Raw genomic sequence first — 14,424 nt, forward strand, 5'->3', positions numbered from 1 at the left:
CAGCCTTGATGTACTCCTTTCCTGATTTGGAATCAGTCTGTTGTTCCATGTCCAGTTCTATTTGTTGCTTGCTGACCTGCATATAGATTTCTCAGGAGGCAGGTAAGGTGGTCTGGTATTCCCATCTTTTTAAGAATTTTCCAGCATTTATTGTGATCCACACAGTCAAAGGCTTTGGCATAGTCATTAAAGCTGAAGTAGATGTTTTTCTGGAACTCTATGACTTTTTCAGTGATTGAAATGATGTTGGCAATTTGGTCTCTGGTTCCTCTGCCTTGTCTAAATATAGCTTGAACATCTGGAATTTCACGGTTCACATACTGTTGAAGCCTGGCTTGGAGAACTTTGAGCATTACTTTGCTAGCATGTGAGATGAGTGCAGTTGTGCCATAGTTTGAACATAGTAATGCTTCCAAAGAGCCATTTGACTCTGCATTCCAGGATATATGGCTCTAGGTGAGTGATTACACCATCATGATTATCTAGGTCATAAAGATCTTTTTTTGTATAGTACTTCTGTGTATTCTTGCTACGTCTTCTTAATATCTTCTGATTCTGTTAGGTCCATACCATTGCTGTCCTTTATTGTGCCCATCTTTGCATGAAATGTTCCCTTGGTATGTCTAATTTTCTTGAAGAGATCTCTAGTCTTTCCCATTCTATTGTTTTCCTCTATTTCTTTACATTGATCACTGAGGAAGGCTTTCTTATCTCCCCTTGCTATTCTTTGGAACTCTTCATTCAAATGGGGATATCTTTTCTTTTCTCCTTTGCCTTTAGCTTCTCTCCTTTTCACATTTATTTGTCAGGCCTCTCAGCAACCATTTTGCATCTTTTTTGAGGGAGATAGTCATGATCCTTGCCTCATGTACAATGTCACAAACTTCATCCCTAGTTCTTCAGGCACTCTATCAGATCTAATCCCTTGAATCTATATGTCACTTCTACTGTATAATCATAAGGGGTTTGATTTAGATCATACCTGAATGGTCTAGTCATTTTCCCTACTTTCTTCAATTTAAGTCTGAATTTGGCAATAAGGAGTTCATGATCTGAGCCACAGTCAGCTCCCGGTCTTGTTTTTGCTGACTGTATAGAGCATCTCCATCTTTGGCTGCAAAGAATATAATCAATCTGATTTCGGTGTTGACCATCTGGTGATGTCTGTGTGTAGAGTCTTCTCTTGTGTTGTTGGAAGAAGGTGTTTGCTATGACCAGTGCTTTCTCTTGGCAAAACTCTATCAGCCTTTACCCTGCTTCATTCTGTACTCCAAGGCCAAATTTGCCTGTTACCCCAGGTGTTTCTTGACTTCCTACTTTTGCATTCCAGTCCTCTATAATGAAAAGGACATCTTTTGGGGGTGTTAATTCTAAAAGGGCTTGTAGGTCTTCATAGAACTGTTCAACTTCAACTTCTTCAGTGTTATTGGTCAGGAAATAGACCTGGATTACTGTGATATTGAATGGTTTGCCTTGGAAATGAACAGAGATCATTCTGTCATTTTTGATATTGCATCCAAGTACTGCTTTTTGGACTTTTTTGTGGAGTATGAGGTCTACTCCATTTCTTCTAAGGGATTCTTGCCCATAGTAGTAGATATAATGTCATCTGAGTTAAATTCACCCATTCCAGTCCATCTTAGTTCGCTGATTCCTAAAATGTTGATGTTCACTCTTGCCATCTCCTATTTGACCACTTCCAATTTGCCTTGATTCATGGACCTAACATTCCAGGTTCCTATGCAATATTGCTCTTTACAGCATTGGAGTTTACTTCCATCACCAGTCACATCCACAACTGGGTGTTGTTTTTGCTTTGGCTCCATCTCTTCATTCTTTCGGTAGTTATTTCTCCACTCTTCTCTAGTAGCATATTGGGCACCTACTGACCTGGGGAGTTCATCTTTCAGTGTCCTATCTTTTTGCCTTTTCATACTGTTCTTGGGGTTCTCAAGGCAAGAATATAGAAGTGGTTTGCCATTCCCTTCTCCAGTGGACCACGTTTTGTCAAAATTCTCCACCATGACCCATCCATCTTGGGTGGCCCTACATGGCATGGCTCATAGTTTCATTGAGTTAGACAAGGCTATGGTCCATGTGATCAGATTGGTTAGTTTTCTGTGATTGTCATTTTCTTTCTGTCTGCCCTATGATGGGAAGGATAAGAGGCCTATGGAAGCTTCCTGATGGGAGAGACTGACTGAGGGGGAAAAGCATGGTATTAGAAGAATAACAAATTATACATAAAACTGTGTGGAGACACTGAGCTTATTAATTTGATAGAATGATAAATATTTCCCTTAGGCAGAGCCATATTGTTTTGGATTTCTTATTATTGTGTGTAAGACATGATTTTAAGTCACACTGTCAACCGAGTAATTGTTAGCAGAGCAGCAGAGCCAGAGGGATTTCAATGGATAAAAATAGTGAGGAGGCCTTTTAGTCTAAAGGAGGGGATGAACATGAGTAAATGTGTATATAGAGGAATGAGCTGAGTGTCTCTAGGAATTCATGTCCTGAAGTACTTGGAGAGTCTGAAAAGTAGAGGTAAGATGGAAAATAAGGGTGGAATACTCAAGACCAGAATGCATAAAGACTTCTGTCACTCTGTTGATTACCAGGGTAAATTCAGAGGTTTTGGCTATTTCTCCCCCACCATTTTATGTGTGTATCTATTTAAATATATTCCATTGGAAAGTATTTCAAATAGAGAAAAGACATGTTTGCTTTAGTAATTCACTGGTAGCTATGCTACTTTGCTGGAACCATGAAATAAGATCTTAAAATTCACATATAGGAAAAATGTTATCATTTCTCCCCTCTTTGGTAGAAGACTTGGGATGCTAATATATGGGAGTGGGTGATTCAGGGACTCTTTTGAAAAACAGTCATTCCTGGGATCCTCTTTCCAGCATGCAGTACAGATTTTGCCTTAGGAATGAGGTCAAGGGACACATTCTTGGCAGGAGAAGCTTCTGACAACGAGGGATGAACAGAGAATGTGGAAATTCTAAGTGGTTCATTTATTCCTTGTGCTATGGTATTGTTATGCATGGCCTGGAGTGTCTTGAGAGAGATCCAGAGAAGTCTTTTTGTTTGTTTGTTTTTGGGTCATGTCATGGCAGTGGACTTCCCTCATAGCTCAATTGGTAAAGAATCCACCTGCAATGCTGGAGACCCCAGTTCGATTCCTGAGTTGGGAAGATCCCCTGGAGAAGGGATAGGCTCCCCACTCCAGTATTCTTGAGCTTCCCTGTGGCTCAGCTAGTAAGAATCCACCTGCAAAGTGGGAGACCTGGATTCGATCCCTGGGTTGGGAAGAGCCTCTGGAGAAGGGAAAGGCTACCTACTCCAGTGTTCTCACCTGGATAATTCCATGGACAGTACAGTCAATGGGGTCGCAAAGAGTCGGACACGACTGAGCCACTTTTACTTTCACATGCCGTGGCATGTAGGATCTTAGTTCCCTGACCAAGGATTGAACCCGTGCCTCCTGCAGTGGATGTATGGACTCTAACCACTGGACAACCTGGGAATTCTCTAGAGAAGTCTTAAGGGACCAAGATGAACCATGATCATTCAAAACACATTGTGGTTTTGGATGAAATGCAAAACACAATTCTAAATGTAAATAGAGTTCTCCAGAGCTCAAGGTTTGAATGGAATCACTCACATTAACATTTAATTCAACCCTTACTCATCCTTGTTGTCCTCCCTTTCTGAAACAAGGTCTCAGAGTCCAGGGGAAGTACACAAATCAGCTTTTGCGGCAACCACCTTTGGCTTTTTTTGCCAGGGCAGCTTCACTGTCCACAGTTCACAGCCAATGGCCAGTGCTGCTACTTCAGTCGTTGCCGGAGCCCAGGCTGCTCTGCTGGGCCTCCTGGAACCCCCTCTGCCTTTGATGAGCCCCGGTGGGTAGCAAGTGTGGTCTCATCTGCTTTGTCAACTACAACTGAGATTTGCTGGGTTGAATCATCAGGATGCAACAAGGGAGGATTCCCACTATTTCAGATTAAACAATTTCAAAGCAGTGTCACATTTTAGTAATTTACAAATGGCTTTGTTGAAATCTTTCTTTTGACCTTTGCATGAAAACAATGGGAAAATCAAAAGCAAATTAAAGCAGTAGGAACTGTGAACTATAAAGAATTTCTGTTCCCCTTTTTGTTACCAGGAGTTTGTTTCTGAATTAATGCCATTTTGCTCAGCAGCTTTCTGCAAAGTTTCCTAGACCAAAATTTCTCTCAAGAAGACTTTCAGTGGCCCATATCAATAGGCATTTGTCAGATCACCTCATTAGTTTTCAGACACACAATTCCAGATGTCTAGAGCCCAGAAGTAAGTACAGATCCAAGAAAATTTTGCCTGCATATAAATAAGATCACATGAGGGTGGTACCATCAGATTTATAAATATATCCATGAATACCTAAAATTCTAACAGTGTACAGAGAAAGCCAAGTTCAAAATGATACTTCTGTTACATTAAAAACTCTGGGTATGACCCAGTTTAAATTATCAAATATATCAAAGTCATCCTGTTAATTGTTCTTGTCCTATTTTCGGACCACATTGAAACAGAAATGCTTAAATTCTCTTCATCTCCAAAATAATAATCCAAGGTTTTTAGGGAAAGTATATATATCATGAACCAGCTGCCTCTGAAATAAAGTTGTGGAATATTAAAGTATGGCTTTCAGTTATAGTGAAGACTTATGTCTGTCATCAATCAGTTATAAAAAACAGTATATTCAAAATATGAGGATTTTTGTTTGTCATTTACCCCTGCAGGCTAAAGAGAAAATTTAGTTACCTAAAGTCCATTTTAAATTGAATTATTTTTTCAGTGTTATGAAAACTAACTAAAGTAGAAAAAGAGGCAAAGATGCTTTTGATGATGGCGAGAATAGAGGCTAACAAACTTCCTTAGGAATAGAGTCTGGATGCGGGCAGGAGACAGCACTGTGGTCTGGAGGACCTTGGGTGTCATGAATACAGATGCTGCTAAGACTTTCAGAGCTACATGGAGCCACTGTTGGCAGTCAGTTCACCTGTAAAAGCCACACACTGGATACTGCTTGATTAGTAACACTGTCTTACAGCAGGAATAATTTTGATGTGAGTCAAGCTTCAGGTAATATTTCTATTAATATTAATAATATTTTAGAAAGAAAGTTCTAAGATAAGCTCATGATAAAAGGACTTATCAAAAATCTTCCATTCTCTTTTTCACCCACTTGAATCTTTTGTTAGGGCTAACTCAAGCTTCCATATCTTGACTGTTTGGGTCCAAGTTATTTTTCAAATCTCTTTCTCTCTTATTTTTTTCCTCTCAGCCCCAATCCTTCCTGAAAAAATGTTTTTTTCACTTCCATGAATGGGTCTAAAACATTTTTTATTCCTTGAATGCTGACTTCTTTCTGTCCAGGGCCCAAAATATTCCAGCACAACTCTTACCTAGCTCCTTGACAAATAACAATAATGACATCTATAATGAAATTTTTCTCCTTTAAAATTTTCACACCCATTTGTTTACTGTACCACTGATTTAGCAGTGAATAACATGTTTCTTTGTGACCTTCTGTATATTATTATTTACCAATTTATAATGTTTTAAAGCATTTTCTTTGAATAATCCCCATAACTAGATGGTAAAATCCAAAAGTCAGGACCTAAATGTGCTATTCTAATGTTACATACCAACTTTGGACATCAAAACCCTAAGTAGTCTTTTTTTTTTTTTTTATGAATATGGTCCCTTCCAACTGACCAAAATAAGCATGCCATCCTTCAAAGCTAATCATGTAATTAGGATCATTAAGGGAGAAATGGAGGACTGAAGTATGGTAGTTTTTCCCCATAGCATTCCTATTAGGAAGATAATCTTCAAGTAAACCTAGGATTTATATCCATAAAGAAAGCAATCAGCAACTCTGAAACTATTGAATTTAAGCCAGAAAAAAACATTTTCAAATATAATGTGAATTCACTGATTTATTCTTCAGGCCAGTGATAGGAAACGATCATTAGTCTGTGTGGTCCTGACATACGAATTTTCATGTTTCTTTCTGCCTTTAATGCAAGACAAGGGGGAACATTTATAATGAAGGGACATAAAATTATTTTGTATTGGATGCCTACTGTATCCTTAGCCCTAAATGAACCCAGTAGAGGATACAAAGTCAGGTGTAATCCAATATTTGCTTCCTCCAGGGAGCCTTCAATCACAACTCCCACTTCAAACTGATTTTGTTGTTATTAAGTCACTCAGTTGTGTCTATTTGCCATGAAGTGATGGGACCAGATGCCATGATCTTAGTTTTCTGAATGTTGAGCTTTAAGCCAACATTTTCACTCTTCTCTTTCACACTCATCAAGAGGCTCTTTAATTCTTCTTCACTTTCTGCCATAAGGGTGGTGTCATCTGCATAGCTGAGGTTATTGATATTTCTCCCAGCAATCTTGATCCCAGCTTGTGCTTCTTCCAGCCCAGCGTTTCCCATGATGTACTCTGCATATAAGTTAAATAAGCTGGGTGACAATATACAGCCTTGACATACTCCTTTTCCTATTTGGAACCAGTCTGTTGTTCCATGTCCAGTTCTAACTGTTGCTTCCTGACCTGCATACAGATTTCTCAAGAGACAGGTCAGGTGGTCTGGTATTCCCATCTCTTTCATAATTGTCCACAGTTTATTGTGATCCACACAGTCAAAGGCTTTGGCATAGTCCATAAAGCAGAAATAAATGTTTTTCTGGAACTCTCTTGCTTTTTCGATGATCCAGTGGATGTTGGCAATTTGATCTCTGGTTCCTCTGCCTTTTCTAAAACCAGCTTGAACATCTGGAAGTTCATAGTTCATGTACTGTTGAAGCCTGGCTTGGAGAATTTTGAGCATTACTTTACTAGCGTGTGAGATGAGTGCAGTTGTGTGGTAGTTTGAGCATTCTTTGGTATTGCCTTTCTTTGGGATTGGAATGAAAACTGACCTTTTCCAGTTCTGTGGCCACTGCTGAGTTTTCCAAATTTGGTGGCATATTGAGTGCAGCACTTTCACAGCATCATCTTTCAGGATTTGAAATAGCTCAACTGGAATAGCTGTGAAATACTAGAATAATCTAATAAATATTCTGAATTGATAAGGGTTCATGGGTCTAAGCAATATAATCCAACTCTAGATGATTGCACAAAAAAAGTTTAATAAAATGTTAAACCAGCATTGCTGCTCTTAGGTGTTCATTAGAAAGAAGTAAAAGCACATGTCCACCAAAAAAGATGTGTATGAATGTTTGCAACAGATTAGTTCATAACAACTTCAAGCTGGAAACAAAATACACAAGAGCAGGAGAATGAATTAAACAAATCATAACATATTCATTCAAAGGAGTACTTTTCAGAAATAAAACAAGTATGAGTTACTCCTCCTTGTGATAAAATGGACAAATCTCAAAAATGTGAGGTTGAGCAAAAGAAGCCAGACAGAAAAGTATGTATACCATATGGTCTATTCATATGAAGTTTTTGTCACCAAGGCTTTCCATAGGGATAAAAGTACAACAGCACTGCTGTCTGTCGAGGGAGAGAGAACTGCTGACGAAGAGGCGTGTGACCCTCCTCCAGCAGTTATGAAAATATTCTAAAGAAAATAGGAGATGGTTAAAGTGATATATGGGCTTCCCTGTGGCTCAGGTGGTAAACAGTCTGCCTGTAGTGCAGGAGACCTGGGTTTGGTCCCTCAGTTGGGAAGATCCCTTGGAGAAGGGAAAGGCAACCCACTCCAGTAATCTTGCCTTGAGAATTCTATGGATGAGGAGCCCTACAGGCTACAGTCTGTAGGGTCACAAAGAGTCAGACATGACTAAGCGACTATCACTTTCACTTTCACAAAGTGATATATACATTAAAAAATTCTCCAAACTGTACATTTTAATCTGTTCAAAATGCATCTCAATAATGTTAAAAAAAGATATAGAGTAGTTTAACCAATCACTGGGAGTGGCTACAAACTGGTTTTGTTTGCCCCCAAATCATTTGCTCTAACATAATCCCCGATTTGATGATATTTGAAGGTGGGGCCTTGGGGAGATGATCCGGTCATAAGACAGAGCCCTAATAAAATGGGATTAGTGTCCTTACAAAAGAGATCCCAGAGTGCTCACTTTCCTTTCTGCCATGGGAGAACACAGCAAAAAGACAAATGACTATGACTCAGGAAATCAGCTCTCACCAGACACTGAATCTGCTGGCACCTTGATTCTGGACTTTCTAGCCTCCAGGGACTTTTGCTGAGGATGAAAGAGGAGAGTGAAAAAGCTGGCTTAAAACTCTAAGAGTTTTAAAAACTAAGATCATGGCATCTGGTCCCATCACTTCATGGCAAATAGGAGGGGGAAAAGTGGAGACTGTGACAGATTTTATTTTCTTGGGCTGCAAAATCTCTGTGAATGGTGACTGCAACCATGAAATTAAAAGACACTTGCTCATTGGAAGGAAAGTTATGACAAACATAGACAGAATATTAAAAAGTAGAGACATCGCTTTGCCAACAAAGGTCCAGAGAGTCAAAGCTGTGGTTTTTCCAGTAGTCACATACAGATGTGAAAGCTGTACATCAGAGAAGGCTGAGTGCCAAAAAATTGATGCTTTGGAATTGTAGTGCTGGAGAAGACTCTTGACAGTCCTTTGGACTACAAGGAGATCAAATCAGTCAATCCTAAAAAATCAACCCTGAATATTTGTTGGAAGGACTGATGCTGAAGCGCCAATACTTTGGCCACCTGATGCAAAGAACCAACTCATTGGAAAAGACCCTGATGCTGGGAAAGATTGAGGACAGGAGAAGGGGGAGATGGTTGGATGGCATCACTGACTCAATGGACATGCATTTGAGCAAACTCAGGGTGATGGTGATGGACAGGGAAGCCTGGCGTGCTGTAGTCCATGGAGGTGCAGAGAGTCAGACACGACTGAGCAACAAAAACAACAAAGCCTCCAGAACAGTGAGAGAGAAATTTCTGTTGTTAATGAGCTGCTCAGTTTATGGTGTCATGTTAGGGCAAGCAACCTGGATGAACAAAGACAGGAGCTTTTCAGATGAGGGACAAACCACTCCTTTTTTGATGAGAACATGAACACTTTTGTCACCACTGAGCTCTGAACCTTAGCACATCCCTAGAGGTGTGAGCCCCTTTGGCACACATACATGTGTGTGTGTGTGTGTGTGTGTACTTGGTGTGGACATATGCACATGTTTTTATGAGTGTGCTTCGCTGCATTTGCTGTCAGAGTCCCTGATTCTGTGGCTCAGCTCAGGGAACCAGAGCTCCTCTTTGCAACTATATCTATGATTACTGCCAGCATCATGATGCCGGCTCATTGCTCAGTCTATCTTATGTCAGATACATGGTGAGTCAGGTCTGGCACCATGTGTCCAGTGAGCAAAGTCTGAATCACAGCCCTTTGACCTAGAGAGGCTGGAATCAAGTACTCAGGGACTCAGATTTCCTCTCAATTAAGATTCATAAGGACTTCCCTTGTGGCTCAGCTGGTAAAGAATCTGCAATGTGGGAGATCTGGGTTTGATCCCTGGGTTGGGAAGATCTCCTGGAGAAAGGAAAGGCTACCCACTCCAGTATTCTGGTTTGGGGAATTCCATGGACTGCATAGTCCATGGGGTCGCAAAGAGTCAGACATGACTGAGCGACTTTCACTTTCAGGATTCATATAGCAGGAATTCTCCAACAAGGACTGGAAGTGCTGGTTCTCTGCAGTGGATGCTGCTTGCTGTCTGTGAAATGTGTTTTCTCTTCTTCTTGTGCATGTGACGACCACATTTCTTTATTATTTTTCTTTTTTAGTTTATTGTATCATGTATCTGGGACTTCCCTGGTGGCCCAGTGGTAAAGATTCTGCCTGCAGTGCAGGAGACCTGGGTTCAATCCCTTGGTTGGGAAGATTCCCTGGAGGAGGGGATGACAACCCATTCCAGCGCTCTTGCCTGGAGAATCCCACGGACAGAGGAGCCTGACAGGCTACAGTCCATGGGATTGCACAGAGTTGGACATGACTGAGGCAGTTTAGCAGCAGCATGTATCTGCAGCCTTTCGTGTGTCACGTGAGCAGATACAACACGTGCAGCTTGCAAGCCCAGGCTAAAGATAATGGGCAGTGTTTTCTGTACTATCTTTCCCCTGACAGTCAACTGGAAACTAGAGCAATTCCGTTTTAACCTTATAATGACAGTTTCCTAAGGGACTGCAGAGCAACAAGACAAAAAAGACTATGTCCTTGAGTTACTGTGTAGAGAGCAGCCACCTGACCACTGAAACTCCATTTCAGGCTATTACACAGGAAGAAAATAAACTTCTACCTTCTTTAATTCACTTCTCTATTATAGTGTCCTGTTCTTGCCTTAACACAGCCTCCAAAACCAGTCACCAACAGCAGTAGAGTATTTTATGTTCAGTTGTATTTATTTCACCTATATTAAGTCTATATTATTGGAAATCTTCCTCTTAGTCAAGACCTAAGAAATCTGTATATTAGGAAACATGGCAGCTCTTTCTATATAAAATTTTAAAATATAATTTTATAGAAAAATAAAATAAGTATGTAACTGAATATTTAGGTTATGATATTCTAATCTAGAATAGGAAAGGATAACATGGAAATTCTTCAAGCAATTGTTTGGATTATACATCTGTCATCAAAGTTAACATTTTAAATAAAACACTGTGTATCAGTTAGGCATTTTATGAACCTGAATAAATATATATTTGCTAGCATTTACTTAATAAGTTTGAAATTCATATTATGTTATAGATTTCATAGGCATTTTATCATATTTTATTGACATTCCTACTAAACATCTGCTCATTAAAGATTTCTTCTATTTAAAAAAATAAAAAGAAACCAGTGAACTGTATTATGAACTTTCGTTACTGTTGTATTCTCTTTTTTCTTCAAAGATTATTCAATTTTAACTTAGATTTCAAAGTCACCTGTTTCTTGGAAACCTGTTTCTGAAATGCCAAGAGTGTTCTCAAATGTACACATTGTGACCTTTCTGTAATACACTCATGCTTCTTTAAATTATAAAATGTTAGCCCATATTAGTGTTCTGGAAGATACGGTTTTAGATTCCAAACTGTTTGATTACACCACACTCTTGTACATGGAATTTCCTCAGGTCCAAATATCCCATGCTGTCTTATTCTTATTTGTCATTCAGAGTTGATGCAGTCTCCTATCAGGTCCCCAGAAAGCAGTTTTCTATGCTGTCTCCCTCTTATCTGTGTATTTGTACTTTGTTCCATTTTCACAAGCTCTGGATATTTTTAATCATTGCTTTGCATCTCTGCCTCCCATATTGAATCATGAGTACTGGTGAACAAGTTCCATTATGCCTTTGTTTTTTTATATTCTCTATGTCTAAAACATAAGTGGCACATTGTAAATGTTTTCCATTTGAATTTTATTATATTGTAGTGAAGCCATCGGTATACTCCTATAACATAATACTAAGTACACTTTTCACTTGAATGTTTGACTTGAGATAACTTGTTTCTTAATATTTCTCACATTTCCTGCTGTTACTTAAAATGTAGGTGATTCTATTCCACTCTCCCTTCTTTAATTTTATCCGTTATATTAGGTGTAAAGTGGTCTCTCATTGATTTTGATTTCATTGCTGTGATCATTAATGATCTTTAGCATCATTTCACACGTAACCCTTTTATTTACAATCCATAGATTTTCTGTGTTATGTCTGTGCCTCTCTTCCTGCCCTGCAAATAGGTTCATCAGTACCATTTTTCTAGATTCCATGTATATATGTGTTAATATACAATATTTGCTTTTCTCTCTCTCACTTACTTCATTCTGTATGACAGGCTCCAGGTTCATTGACATCACTACAGCTGACTCAGTTTCATTACTTTTTGTGGCTTAGTAATAGTCCAGTGTATATATATGTACCATATCTTCTTTATCCATTCATTGGACATCTAGGTTGTTTCCATGTCCTGGTCATTATAAGTAGTACAGCAATGAACACTGGGGTACATGTGTCTTTCTGAGTTACAGTTTTCTCAGGGTTGATGCCCAGCAGTGGGATTGCTGGGTCTTACGGTAGCTCTATGTTTAGTTTATTAAGGAACCTCCATACTGTTCTCTGCAGTGGATATGCCAGTTTACATCCCCACCAACAGTAAAGGAGGGTTCCCTTCTCTCTATACCACCTCCAGCATGTACTGTTTGGAGATGTCTTGATGATAGCCATTCTGGCTGGTGTAAGGTGATACCTCGTAGTTTTGATTTGCATTGAATGGACTTGTGGGCACAGGTGGGGAAGGAGAGGGTGGGATGAATTGACATATATACACAACCATGTGTAAAATAGTTTGTAGGAAGCTGCTGTATAGCACAGAGACCTCAGCTTAGTGCTTTGTGATGACCTACAGGGACGGGGGAGCCTGGTGGGCTGCCGTCTATGGGGTCGCACAGAGTCGGACACGACTGAAGCGACTTAGCAGCAGCAGCAGCAGCAGAGGGGTGGGATGGGGAAGTGGCAGAGAGGCTGGAGTGGGGGAGAATATGTATACATGTGGCTGATTCACATTGTTTTACAGCAGGAACTAATACAACATTGGAAAGCAACTTAAACATCTTTCCAATTAAAAAAAATCTGTTGTGGTAAAGAGTTTAAAAATTTTTTTTAGCATATTTCACTAGGTTTTGTATTTTTCTTACTGAATTTTAAGTTGCTTTGGCTACTCTAGATCCTTTGTATTGCGATATAGATTTTAGAATAATCTTGTTAATTTTGTTCAAAGAAACCTGCTTTGAATGTAATTTGGGTTGGATTGAATCTCCATGGCATTTGTGATGCATTATTTTGCTAGGTTTGCTGAAACAAAGTACCATAGACTGGGTAGCTTAAACAACAGAAATTTATTGTCCCTCAGTCCTGATATCTGGAGGTCCCGAAGTGTAGCAGGCTTGCTTCCTTTTGTGTGTGAGGGAAAGGTCTGCACCAGGCTTTCTCCCTGGTTTGTAGGTGGTCACATTCTCCCTTTGTCTCTCCACATCATCCTCCTTGTTTGGGTCTTTCTGCCTGTATTTCCCCTTTGCATAGGACACCCATCGTGTTGGACTAGGACCTACCCAGCTCTAATGACCTCAGTTTAGCTTGATTATTTCTGCAAGGACCCTATCTCCCAGTGAGGTCACATTCTGACTGCTTAGGGTAGGGACTTTAAATGAACTGGAAGACACAATTCAACCGATAACATGTAGCTACTGGCTAACATAATACATAATACAATTAGAAACTCTTACCAGCAAATTAAAATATTTGGCTCTTAAAGCATTGGCCAGAATTTGTCACATGACCCTGGCTCCAAAGAGTGTGGGAAAGTGCAGCCCCACTCTGTGTCAGGAAGGCCAGGAAACAAACATACCTGGTGATTAGCACTAATGATCACTTGCTCTATGATTTGATTTTTTAATATTTTCATGATAAGCAATGGAGGAATTAATGATCAAGGCAAGATACTGGTGATCACATTTTTCTTCTACACAGTAGTCATTTTTCATATACATTAAAATGTTCTCTTTAAAATTTCCCATGGGTGTAGAAAGATATAAGGATAGTAACAATAATATTTTGATTCCTCCATTCTTGGAATTTATATAGTTGTAAAACTGTAAAAGTTTCTATATGTAGACAAGTGTCCTATTTAAATGTTATGCCTTCTGAATTCCCATCAATAAAAACGTTTGAGGAAATCATGGTAAACCTAAATCTTATTAAAGTTTAGAAGGATATTAAGAAAAAGGATGCCTTCTTGAAAAATGGGACATTCTACATTTACAATTTGCTATTTAATTTCTAATTAAAAAAAAGAAACTTCATTCTCCATGGCATGGCACATTATATAATACACAAGATAGAAAATACCTTATAAAATCTAACACGTGCTGTATGGTAAATGCTCTGTAGAAACTTATGTCTCTTAATAATATTGAATTTTATTATCTTGTATAGTTAACATCAAATTTCCAGACAAACACTTATTATTTATTTGGCTTTTCTTGTTCTGGCCACTGCCATAATGTCAGTGCATAATTCAGTGACCTGCAGTAATCCTCCATTATTTTCCTTTCCTTTAATATTGTAAGCCACAAATATGTCCCTGTTTATGTATTGATATCATCTATCACAAAGTTATTTTCTGCAGGTGTATGTGTTCCTTTGTTTGATGACCTTAGCTTATTGTTACAAAAAACTTATTAAATATGATTTCTTGTCTACATAAACAACCTTCACTTTCTCAGCTTTTAATAGTTAGAGCCACAATGCTAGAACTTTGTCACATATTACAGTGCTTCTTAGAGGATATTTGTAAGCAAATATTAAGG

General features: G+C 39.0%; 1 long non-coding RNA gene across 1 annotated transcript; it reads right to left on the reverse strand.

The window, feature by feature from the left end:
• Positions 1-769: 769 nt before the first annotated feature.
• Positions 770-9,842, reverse strand: LOC120865788. Its single transcript, XR_005721508.1, has 3 exons — positions 9,832-9,842; positions 8,266-8,268; positions 770-832 (listed from the first exon to the last, which is right to left on the reverse strand). It is a non-coding gene; the product is annotated as an uncharacterized LOC120865788 (long non-coding RNA).
• Positions 9,843-14,424: the final 4,582 nt, after the last annotated feature.

Source organism: Oryx dammah, unplaced genomic scaffold, assembly GCF_014754425.2.
Source record: "Oryx dammah isolate SB20612 unplaced genomic scaffold, SCBI_Odam_1.1 HiC_scaffold_7, whole genome shotgun sequence".
NCBI classification, from domain to species: domain Eukaryota; kingdom Metazoa; phylum Chordata; class Mammalia; order Artiodactyla; family Bovidae; genus Oryx; species Oryx dammah.